Source organism: Nicotiana attenuata, unplaced genomic scaffold (genome assembly GCF_001879085.1).
Source record: "Nicotiana attenuata strain UT unplaced genomic scaffold, NIATTr2, whole genome shotgun sequence".
In the NCBI taxonomy this organism is placed as follows: domain Eukaryota; kingdom Viridiplantae; phylum Streptophyta; class Magnoliopsida; order Solanales; family Solanaceae; genus Nicotiana; species Nicotiana attenuata.
In genome coordinates, this window is record NW_017671122.1 from 283,275 (window position 1) to 296,139 (window position 12,865).

The following is a 12,865-nucleotide window of genomic DNA, read 5'->3' on the forward strand; positions in this document are numbered from 1 at the left end:
GTAACTCTCTCCCAAGTAATTACCACAATTTACTAGATATATTCTCCCGAATTATGCTAGCTGGCATTAAGTACGGCTCACTCGGATCGCACCCAAAGTTTCGTTATCCCTAATCCCACCTTTAAACCCTCTGTATTGATCCCTTATATACGTTAGGAGTGATGTTGTTCAACAACTACCTAAATATGCACTTTCTCCCGAGTAATACACAGTAAATAGGCACAGCCGATTGAGAGCTCTTCAACCAACCACAATAATAACGTAGTTGAACAAATAGAGAAAATACTACAACAAATCTATATTAACGTAACTGGAAAATCATCCTCCAATAGGTTCCATCAAAACCCTAGATAACAAATTAGCTATTCATAATAGTATGCAAAACTACAATACTAGAATTCATAACCAATAATAAAAATAGGAAGAAGGAAGCGAAAAACTCGTAGAAGAATTCACCGCCTTGCTCCTAGTGTGTTCTTGCCTCCTTAGGTCAAATCCCCGGTCTCCTTAGCCTCCTTAGGTCTAAATTGTGTCAAAAGTATGTCAAAACCTCTCAAAATACCGTTTTTCCCTGTATATATACCAAGTAGGGTCGTGCCCAAACAATTATACCTTCTCCTACGCGAAAAAGGACACTTTTCCCGGACATGACGTGCGCGGCCGCGCTTGGACCGTGCATATCCATTTTGATTCTGCCTGACGAGCGCGGCCGTGCACTTGACGCGCACTTTTCACCCCGTTCTATTTGAACTTTGGGAAAATATAAAACATGAAAGTTGTAGATATTTGAGTTATCTTTCCAACCATATATTGTTGAGACCAAATAGAGTTCTGAGCGAAAAGTTATGTGCATTTTACTAACACTGCGCATTATGCTTGCTCGATTCTTTTTTCGTTCTAAACTATCATCCATTGATCCCCGAACTCGATCCCGGATTAATTCCTTAGGCTTTTACTCAGACTTTAATGCTCCAAATCACTTGACTTCATTCCATAACCTCTACATAGCTCGGAATCACTCCTACAAAGCATAAAACACACAATTAGTGCAATACACTAGCGATTAAAGCGCAAACTCAATTAAAGTGCAGTAAATTGGAATGTAATAGTCGACTAAAATACGTAATTATAGCCTATCATCAAACAACAATGCTAATAACAACCACAACAATAATGCCAACCACAACAACAACAATACAAATGTTCAATAACAAAATAAAATCAACAATACAATCATCATTCAAAACTATTCCAACTAAATATTCACAAGTTCAAGACTTTGTTTAGCAATATACACCATTCAAGGAGTGTTTTATACTGCATCATCGGCATGGTTCGAAGGATCACGACAAGAAGGATGAGCATATGGGGAAGACTCACGAGACCAGGGGATGGGGAAAGCACCACTAGCAAGAAGATTGGCTAGCTGACCTTGAAAGACATTAAATTGTTGGTCCCTCTTTTCTTCCTGACCGTGAAGGCTATTTAATTGTTTATCTCTCTTTTCTTCTCTAGCCTTTGCTTCTTGAAGCTCTGCTGACAGCTTTGAGATCTTCTTCTCCACAGCCGAGAGAGTCGACCTATCAAGTACCTCGCCTCGGGCGAAAGTCCCTATACCTTGCAATCCAGCCCCGTAGCGCCGAAATGATCTCTCTGAAAGTCCGTATGCTATCCCCTTTTTAGGACCACCGACAACATCCAAGCATATCTTCTGTGATTCTTCTTCTAAAATGGAAGGTCGCTCGCCTTGCTCATACGGTGGCAAGCTCTGACTGTACTCCTCCACAGTAGTCTTGTAACGACCCTTTATTTAGAAGATAGAATGTTATAAACTATATAATATTATAAACATTAATTTCAAGTTATAGTAGTTATGAAACTTACATATGTAGTCTCCGTCCGGTCCTCGACCCATCTACTTGGATCTATCAGTGCCTTTTTTCTTTCGGATGTGAGTCTTCATGAAGAACTCATCATGAGTCATCTTCATCCCATATTTTTTCCTACAAATATAATAAAACATGTTAACTAAATTAAAATATATAAATATAGTTAGATAAAAATATATTTAACTATTTAGGGAATTACCAGTAGTCTCCTCGCAGTCTTCATGCTCCTTGCACCGACATAGTGCAAGGAGCCACGCTTCTCAAATGCTCGGGCCTTCTTTCCCTATTCACTCCTCTTCTCGAATTTCTCAGTGGTCCGCTATCTCAGCATATCCTCCCATAAATGTTGTAGAACCCATGAAGGCTTCTTGCTCTTCTTCCGAGCAGAACAGAAGGAGTCAGATAGTCTCTTACGACATTTGAACTCAAAATTTGCAAGAATGACACTGTTATGCCGGTCCTCCCGGGCACACTTGGTCTGCAAATGAAGTGTGTAACTTTAGATGAAAATATTATTAATATAATACTTAAATAGATAAGAATTGTATTAAAACCTTAAATTGGTATGAAATTTGCTCCACGAGCTTCGGTGGAAAATCACTCCAAGTCGCATAGGGTGCATCATACAACCGGCCAAGAGCTTCAGTGATTATCTTTGTAGTCTGATGACTAGGTATGAACCTACAACATAGCAATTACATTAATTAAACAAGACTAGCTATTATAATTCAGCAAAAACAAAGAAGTAGTAAATAAATCTTACCCATTGACCTTAGGCCTGATGATCATCCTATGATAATGGTCATACCGCACTTCCTCTGGATCATCATCCTCCGGTGTATATGAAGCGTACGTAGAAGGGGAGACATCTAGCTCAACGCTACTATCCCGAAGGCGAAGTCTAGAAATGCTAGGTGACGAACTCCGTGTAGAGAGAGACGAGGTCGCTAATGAAGATGGATGCGATCTAGAACCCTGTTGCGATCCAAACCACTGCTGCGATCCGGGTAGCTGTAATCTAGATGTATGTGATCCAGATGGTGGTGAAGAAAATGGAGCAAATGACGGGCGTATCACCACATGGCTCTATGACTACTGACTCGGTGTACCCACGTAACTATATACAGGATCATGTGGAGGAAGCAAGGTATAGCCCTGTGGTAGAGAATGGTAAGAATACTGCTGGGAAGGCGAATGGTAAGTAGTCTGATGAGTATATGGATGTGGTAGAAAATATGTGTGCCTAGAAGATTGCTGCCAACCATCAGCAGCGGAGGGATGTAAGTGTGGAGTGGAAGGAAGCGAGGGTGTATCATTATCCTCATGATCAATAGGCCTTTTATCCTTCATAAACCTACCTCGACCCCTACCGGTTATCTGCATAAATTAAAGAAAATATTAGAATTGAGAATATAAATTTATATAAGTTAGAGCACTTGAAAAAACTAACATGCTAGTTATCTTTGAAGTATCCTTCCTCGTCCGAAAATTCTTCCTCTTCACTTATTTCATTTTCATCAGGTGATTCTTCGTCCTCATTTTCTATGATTGTTATTTCCTCCATATCAACTTCTTCTAATATGCGTTGAGGATGCTCCAAGTCATTTTCTAACTGATCATCCACCATTTGGTTAACACTTGAGGTATCATTTTGGTAAGCAACATCTAGCACATTCTCAACTTCCACCCTACCAACAGGCCTAGTTTTAATCAACCAATCAGCCTTATCCCTCCGCAATAGATATGGAGCATAATAGACTTGCCTAACTTTTTCTGCAATTGTAAAAGGATCATAGCGATCATACTCCCTCTTTTTATTAACCTAAATTATGTTGTACTGCGAGTGTACATTTGTATCTCTTCTAGATATAGGGTCAAACCACTTGCATCAAAAAAATATGATCTTTTTATTTGGCCAACCTGAATATGATAATTCTAGAATCTCTTTGATCACACCAATAATCATTTTCCCCATCCTGGTTGCCTTCACCACCTCTAACACACACCCTACTGTTATTATTTTTTTATACTTGGAGCATTCCTCGGTGTGAAATTTATAACCGTTCACAAAATACTTAGACATAGTTGTAATTGTAGGTGCAAGTCCCCAAGATGTATCTTTCAAAAATTGATTAAGACTGTTGTTTGGATTATTGACCTACATGTAGTGTTAAATAAATCACAAGTGAGCAATTTAGCAACACATGATTTGAAGCTGATTTGTACTCCATACTAATTAGGCCCTTTTTTTATCGATCTTTAGAACCTCAGCCCGGTTGACTGAATATGGACATTGATGGATATAATGGATCATTCTCAATCACGACATTGAGCCGACTAGGACTATTTCTAGCACATGGCACATGACTGTCGAAGTAGTAAGAACAAAAATGGGCAGTTTTCTTTGCAAGATAGGCTTCGCATATGGATCCTTCAATCATATTCCTCTGTTTAACAAATCATTTACACTTGCTGATAGTCCTGCACATTGTCATATTAGACGATAATGTTAAAGAAAATTACAAGAATAAATCAAGGTTTGATCATTACCTCTCGAATGGATACATCCATCTGCATTGAACCAGCCCTCCAAGTCGCGCCTCGTGTACAAGGTGAATTGGAAGGTGTTCCATCACATCAAAGAAACCACATGAAAAAATCCTTTCAAACTTATTAGCGATTACAAGAATGTTTCGATTCATTTGAAATAGGTTTTCTTCCCTTAATGTGGTAGAACATAAGTCTTTGTAGAACAAACTTATCTCTACGATGGGTTTCCAGATATTTTCAGGCAAACCACAAAATGCAATAGGGACTGAAGTTTCCATGAAGATTTGACAGTCATGCCTTTTCATATGAGTAAGCTTTCCTTAAACCATATTGGCACATTTTCCTAGGTTCTAAGCATAGCCCTCATGCATCTTTAGGTTTGTAACCCACTCACAAATCTGTCGTCTTTGTTCCAAAGTGAATGTGTAGCTGGCCTTGAACACCTTACCATTGTTCGCAAACTGCAAATGTAATTCAGGTCGCCTGTGATGTTCTTGTAAGTCCAGTCTAGCCTTCAGGGTTATCCTTTGTCTTATTCTTATCATCCATCACTGTGTTAAAAAAATGTCAAAATAGTTCTTCTCAATATGCATGCTATCAAGATTGTGTCTGAGAAGATTATTCTTCCAGTATGGCATCTCCCAAAATATTCTCTATTTTGTCCAGTTATGAGTAATACTGCATCCAGGAAATCTAGAAGGTGGGGCCTCGATAACTTTAGTGAAGTTCTAAACCCACTCCCAAGTTTTCTGACCGGACAAAATTTGAGATGGCAAATCATGTTCAATTGTATTCTTTTTTAATGCATTCTTTATCCTTCTGAACTCAGATCAACTGGCAAGAACTGATAATGACAATCGAACCATGAGTGCTTTCGGCCATGTCTTAAAGTGAACGCTTTACCATTTTCTATGCAGTAAGGACATGCTAACTTTCCAGCAGTCATCCACCCAGATAACATTCCATACACAGGAAAATCATTAATGGTCCACATTAAATTAGCACGCAAGTTGAAATTTTGCTTAGTTGATATGTCATATGTCTCAATTCCATCATACCACAACTATTTTAACTCATCAATCAGAGGTTGCAAATATACATCAATCAAACTCTTTGGATTGCGGGGACCAGGAATAACATAATTGTAAAAAATATATGGACTAGTCTTGCACATTTCAGGCGGAAGATTATACGGCATAATAAAGATTGGTCAGCATGAATATGGTGTTGCAGAAACAAAAAATAGCGTGAAACCATCCGCATGCAAACCCAACCGAACACTTTTTGTTTCACTGCCATAATCCAGATACGTCATATCAAAATGCTTCCAAGCTTTCCTATATGAAGGATGACACATAACACTGGACGGCCTTCTATTTTCATAGTGCCATCTCATATGAGGAGTGGAACTCATCGATGCGTACAACCTCTTTAATCTAGGAATAAGAGAAAAATAATTCATCGACTTCACAACAACCTTCTTCCCACTGGAAACCCGCTTAAAATGAGATTTTTCACAAATTTACAACTTTCTAAATTTGCATCCCCTTATAATACAACATGCAACAATCTTTACAACAATCGATTCTCATATACGAAAGTTCTAACTTAGAAACCAATATTTTAGCCTTATAGAAATTTTCAGGTATGTTGAAAGTTGGGTCAACTAGTTCACTCATAAGGCCAATGAAAGAATCCATTCCTGTTTGAGAAATATTGATATCTGATTTGATACTTAATAATTTAACCACAACAGACAACTGAGAGTGCATACTCCCTTCACTTAGTGGACGACTAGCAGCCTCTAACTGTTCATAAAAATGTTTTACCTTTTCGTTAGGAGCTTGTTCAACACTTTCATGGGGTTCAAACTCGAAGTGCATCCCAAAAGCATCCGCAACCATTGCATGGTATCTAGGATGTTGAATGCTATTCTCCACCGACCTACTACTTTCACCAACAACTACATCATGAAATATACCATCACTACCATCAACCTCTCCATGACTAGTCCACACAAAATAATTATCCATAAACCCCTTTCTATAAAGATGAGTCGTAACATCCTCCGAACCCAAAAAATTCAAATACTTGCACTTCGTACAAGGACACCTAATCATCCCTCCAATCTGAAACGGTAATAAATTCCTTAACCCCTTCTATAAATTCCTCCCTTAAAAATCGACAATTAGGATAATTCCTATTATACCTCCAACTACGATATTCCATCTACACAAAGAACAAATAAATTACATGTTATATTAATTGACCATTCAAATTAATTTATAGAATTAAGTCACATAATAAACTATAGTAACAATATAGTAAATTTGAATAATTTGAGTGCTTATTAATTTGAAATTCACATATATCCCTAAATAAGTTCTTCTAGAATTCAATTAAATGAAGTAATTTGAAAGTTCACATACATCTCTAAATAAATTCTACTTTTAAAGGATTTACAATCTAATTATCTTTGTCTTAAGTCATGCATATAACTTTGTTCTTAAAATAAAAATTAAAAATTTAAATATTTAACGAAATCTATTATAAGTTGTAACCCTAGCATAATCATAATCTTCTAACGTAGAAAATACTAGTATAAACATAATCAATAAGAGTAAACCCTAAATTTAATTAAACATTAACTAAACTCAAATTTATACAATTAAAGTTACTTAAATTAAAAAAAATAGATAACGAACCTTGAAAGAGAAGAGAAGGGATTTGATTTTGGGTTGCGGAGGATGACCAGTGCGTGTTGGGTGCCAGCGGAGCAGTGATGGCAGAGGAGGCAGTGGTGGCAGAGGATTCCCCTTTGACCGTTTGGGCGAGGAACAGTGGCGCGGGAGGGGATGGAGACTTCTAGGTGCTTTGTTTTTGGGCGAGGAGGGAGATATGAGTTAATTTTGGGTGGGGATTTGGAGAAATCGCGAATGGAGGAGGAGAAGAAGAGTAGGAATGGCAATTGGAGTAGGGTGAGGCAGGGCGGGGCGGGGCGGGACAGTTAATAGGGAAGGGCAGGGTATGAAATAAATAGGGCAGGGCGGGGCAAAACTTAATTTTTAAAAAATTTCAATGGGGCAGGGCAGGTAGCGGGTGGGCTTTAGTTCCAATAGTGGGCCATTGTATAGCCTGAGGCCCAATTCAAAAACTGAATAATACATACTCTTATTACATGTATAAAACTTTACTTGGAGAATAACTTACATACTTACCGTCAACAAAAAAAGTACATGGAATTCTCCTTCTTCTACATTTATAAAATAGGTATAAGTTTTTTTAAAAATGTCTTTACGTGCAAGTATGAATTTGGTGTCATTTTGAAAGTATTTTAAAATTTTATGTTTAATTAAAGAATATAACAGTTATGCATATTGGGATAATTTATATATAACTATAGTATTTATTAGAATGTTTATTTATATTTTGTACATAAAAGTGTTTGGCTGAAGGGTAATGAACATACTATTGTATATCTAGAGAATCAGACATAATTTTTCACAAAAAGAATTTCTCTATTTAGATCTATAATTAAGAATAAGGAAAAAAAGAATAAATTACACTTCATCAGCCTTCATCAGCACAAGATCCTTTATTATGAGCACAGTATGAAAGAGATGGACATGTAAGTTGTAAAACTTGAAATTTGCTTAGGGAGAACTGAGAAAGTGGTCTATTATTTGGCTTCTCTGTAAACGCACTTGCCAGAGGTATTAATTATTCAGAACTCTATTGCCGGGCCAAAAATATTTAGAAAGGATTAATTTCTTTTACCGATTTATTATATTACCTTGTTCAAATAAAAAGAAATTTAATACATGATTTTCGCATTTTAAATGAAAAGTCCCAAAAGTGAATTAAACAGTTCACCATTTACTTGGATTGACGCACTAATGACAGGGAAATTTATTGATAAACTATATAAAATTAATAAAAATCATATTTTGTTCAACCAATATACATAGTAACTCTTATTGACATGTCAATTTTAAATGTTTCAATAAAAGTTGAAAAAGTAAAAAAATAATTAAGTAACATACTGCAAAATGACAAATAAAAGGAAAACATGAAAAAAAAAACTAAATGGGGCGGGGCGGGGCAGGGCTTGATAGGGCAGGGCAATTTTTTTTAGAAAGCTAAACGGGGCAGGGCAGGACGGGTCAAAATCTTAGCGGGTCAAAGTTTGCCCTGCCCCACCTACCCTGCCCCGCCCCATCTACATCCCTAAAGAAGAGAGATAGAGAAAAGGGGATGTCACGACCCGGATTTTTCCACCATCGGGATCGTGATGACGCCTACTCGTTGTAGCTAGGCAAGCCAACCTATTTACCTTTCATTAATAAATAAATCTGTTAACAATCTATAACATCAATAAGAAATATGGAATTTAATATTAATAATAGCGGAAGTCTAATTTATAAGTCTGAATCAAAACGCGGAATAGTCAACAATAGCCTCTACCCAAGATTTGGTGTCACATTACTCAGGAACCACTAAGAATAAACTAAATACAAAGGTCTGAAAGAATTATAACAGTTGTCTGTCTCGAAAACAATGAGGCAACAGTCAAAATGAAAACATAAAGAAGAGACGCCGAGCCTGCGGACGCCTGCAAGGCTACCTCAGTCTCGTGAATAGGAAAGTCTGCTCCCGAACTACTGCTGTTGCTGCTCCTCAAAACCTGGACCTGTGCAAAAATGCACAGAAGTGTAGCATCAGCACAACCGACCCCCTGTGCTGGTAAGTGTCTAGCCTAACCCCGGCGAAGTAGTGACGAGGCTAGACTGGACATCACATAAACCTGTGCAGTTATAAATATACAACGGAAACAAAATACCAAACAACTAGCAAAATGGGAGGGGGAAACATGTTGTGGGGAGATACAATATTAACAGCAATCCAGAGTAACAACTAAAACAGCTTAGGTTCACAATGAACAAAGAATCAATACTCAAATACAAACACATAGCCTCAATAACTGTTGCGGCGTGCAACCCGCTCCATAATTACTATTGTTGCGGCGTGCAACCCGCTCCACAAATATCACTGTTGCGGCGTGCAACCCGACCCATATCATTTATCATGTATAATTGTTGCGGCGCGCAACTCGATCCTCACCTTTTACTGTTGCGGCGTGCAACCCGATCCTCAATATCATTGTTGCGGCGTGCAACCCGACCCTCACATATTATTGTTGCGGCGTGCAACCCGATCCTCAATATCATTTAACAGCCCGACTCCCCAAACAACAGTCAAAATTAAGGGGCATAAAAATAAGTAAACATTTGACAAACATCCCGGCAAGGGAAAGAATCCAACAAGTTCAACCAGACGTCCCGGCAAGGGAATAATCAACAATGTTTTCTCTTTCTTACTTTTCTTATCTCACGATATCATTGGAGCCCAAGCTCCAAGAAATTTCTTATCTCATATTCCGTCACAAACAACAATATAACGACTTCCCAGTAAGGGAACAAAACATCATCTCAAATATTCTGGCAAGGGGATTACTATAACCACATTAGTTCCAACATCTAACCACCACATTAGTTCCAACATCTAACTACCACAGCTATAACCAACCTATTACCACACTTGACCACCTCAGCTATATCTAACCGACTACCACACCCAACCAACCCATCTATAACTATAGTCGTCATATGACACAAGGAAACATTAACCTGAGCGACCCTAGTATCCGTTAAGAACACAATGCAGAGGAATCACAACCCAACAATAGCCCGCCCAGAGGGCAACATAATGATCTCTCCTCTTTCTCACTTTCACTTCACAATTCTTTTTCACAACTCGAGCAGATGCTCCAGAGGTTCAATTATCACTTATACTTTCGCAATTCGTTCTACAACTGGAGCCGACGCTCCTCAATGAATCAAGTCATTTCATATACTTTCAATATTCGTATCACAGTTCGAGCCAATGCTCCTAGGAATCAAATTATCATATCACCATTCACATGTTATTCACAATATATGAAAATACTCCAATAAACATGAAATTCACAATAAGTTCATGATAATAACATTATAAGGACCCACGGTCATGCTAGACACGAATGTATAGATACTCGTCACCATGCCTATACATCGTACTCGATCACATATCAGTTAGCAACAAGACTCAACTCCTATTCCCTCAAGCTAGGGTTAAACCAAACACTTACCTCAAAGGCTTGAAATTCACTTAATCCACAACTATCGCTTTACCTCGTGGTTCCACCTCCGATTCGCTCGAATCTAATCACAATTTGCTCAATTACTTTAATAAACACTATATGAATCAATTTGAATGCATAAAAATGAATTTCCCAAGTTTTTTTTTTCAAAAATTCCAAAAATGCCCCCGGGCCCACGTGGTCAAAACTCGAGGTTTGAACCAAAATCCGGTTACCCATTCCCCCACGAGTTCAAATATATAAATTGTTTTGAAAACAGACCTCTAATCGAGGTCCAACTCCCCAATTTATGGAAAACCTAGGTTCTACCCAAAAATCCCAATTTCACCCATGAAAATCTTTGATTTCAAGTGGAAAACATGTTTAATGATGTTAGAGATTGAAAGAATTGAGTAAAAATCAACTTACAAGTGATTTGGGATGAAGTTTGCTCTTGAAAATTCGCCTATGGTGTTTGGGTTTTGAAAGAATGGTGAAAAGTGGTGAAAATTCGACTAAGTATAAAATTTGCTGGGCCTCGGATATGGAAAATGCGAACATAGGTTCGCATTTGCGAACAAAACAGGCGTGGGAATTGCGAACATTTTAGTTCGCATTTGCGAACTTGGGTCTGGAGGCCAGGTTTCGCATTTGCGAAAATGCGATCGCATTTGCGATCAGTGGCCTCTCGCATTTGCGAGCAAAATCCTCGCATTTGCGACCTGTGCGTAATTTCCCAGACCTCGCAATTGCGACTCGAAGCTCGCATTTGCAAGCTCGCAATTGCGAGTCTCCCTTTCGCATTTGCGAAAACCACAGAAGCCAACATACCAGATTTTAAAAAAATGAGAAATGCAATCCGATGCCTATCCAAAACTCACCCGAGCCCTCGGGGCTCCAAACCAAACATGCACACAACCTCGAAAACATCCTACGGACTTGCTCGTGCGATCAAATCGCCAAAATAACATCATTTACATAGAATGAAGCCTCAAGGCACATGATTTTCCTTCTAAACTTCATAACCTTTCAAGCTTTGAACTCATAGTCCGAAATACGTCAAACGACGTCCGATTTCGACCAAACTTTACAGAAAGCGCTTAACACATATTTAAGACTTGTACCGAGCGTCGGAACCAAAATACGAGCCTGATACCATAGTCTTTTAATCAATTTTCATTTTCATTTTCCTTAATAATTTCAGAAAAATAATTTCACGAAAAAATTCATATCTCGGGCTCTAGACTTCGGAATTCGATTCCGGGCACATGCCCGAGTCCCATATTTTTCTACGAACCTTCCGGAACCGTCCAATCTCGGGTCCGGGTCCGTTTACCGAAAATGTTGACCAAAGTCAACTATAATCATATTAATATCAAAATTCTTCAAATTTTTCACGGAATCCACATATTTCAACATAAAAGCTTTCCGGCTACGCGTCCGGACTGGGCACGCAAATCGAGGCAAGTAAAAAATGAGGTTTTAATCCTCGAAAGCATGGAATGGATGAGGAAATAGGTGATGACCCTTTGGGTCGTCACAGGGAAAAATGGGGAAGAACCGGTTTGTGGCAGGTCTAATTTGGAAATTTTCAATCGAGATCGGTCGGAAATTTCGGTTGGTACGTTTAAGTGGCCTTTGACGGTTTGACCACGATCATTTTGACCGGTAATATAATTTTAAATTTAAAAATAAACTTATTTAATTTAAAAGTCAACTGAAGTCGGTTAGTTTTAGCCAAGATAAAAATTAATTACAGGTACTATATAATATATAATTAATTGTGTATGTATATATATGTATATATTCACACACACACACACATACACACACACATATTCTCCAATCGTGTGATTAACCGAGTATATGTTGTTGTTGCTACAACTTAAGTTTTAATATAGTACTGCATCTTATAGCACTATACACTTTATTTTTAAATGTGTTATAGCGTGTTGGATGCCGATACTTAGACTCGATCGTTCCAGTATTAAAACTCAATATATATTTAATTTACTAAGGCCGTCAGTACACCCGAAGTCGGTCGATTTTAGCAAAGATCCAAATTATAGGTACTATTTAACATTTAATTAATTTTTTAGGTATATACATACATGTTGTGTGTGTGTGTATAAATATATATACAATTTAGGATGATATATATATATATATATATATATATATATATATATATATATATATATATATATATATATATATATATATATATATATAATAACAATATTCTATA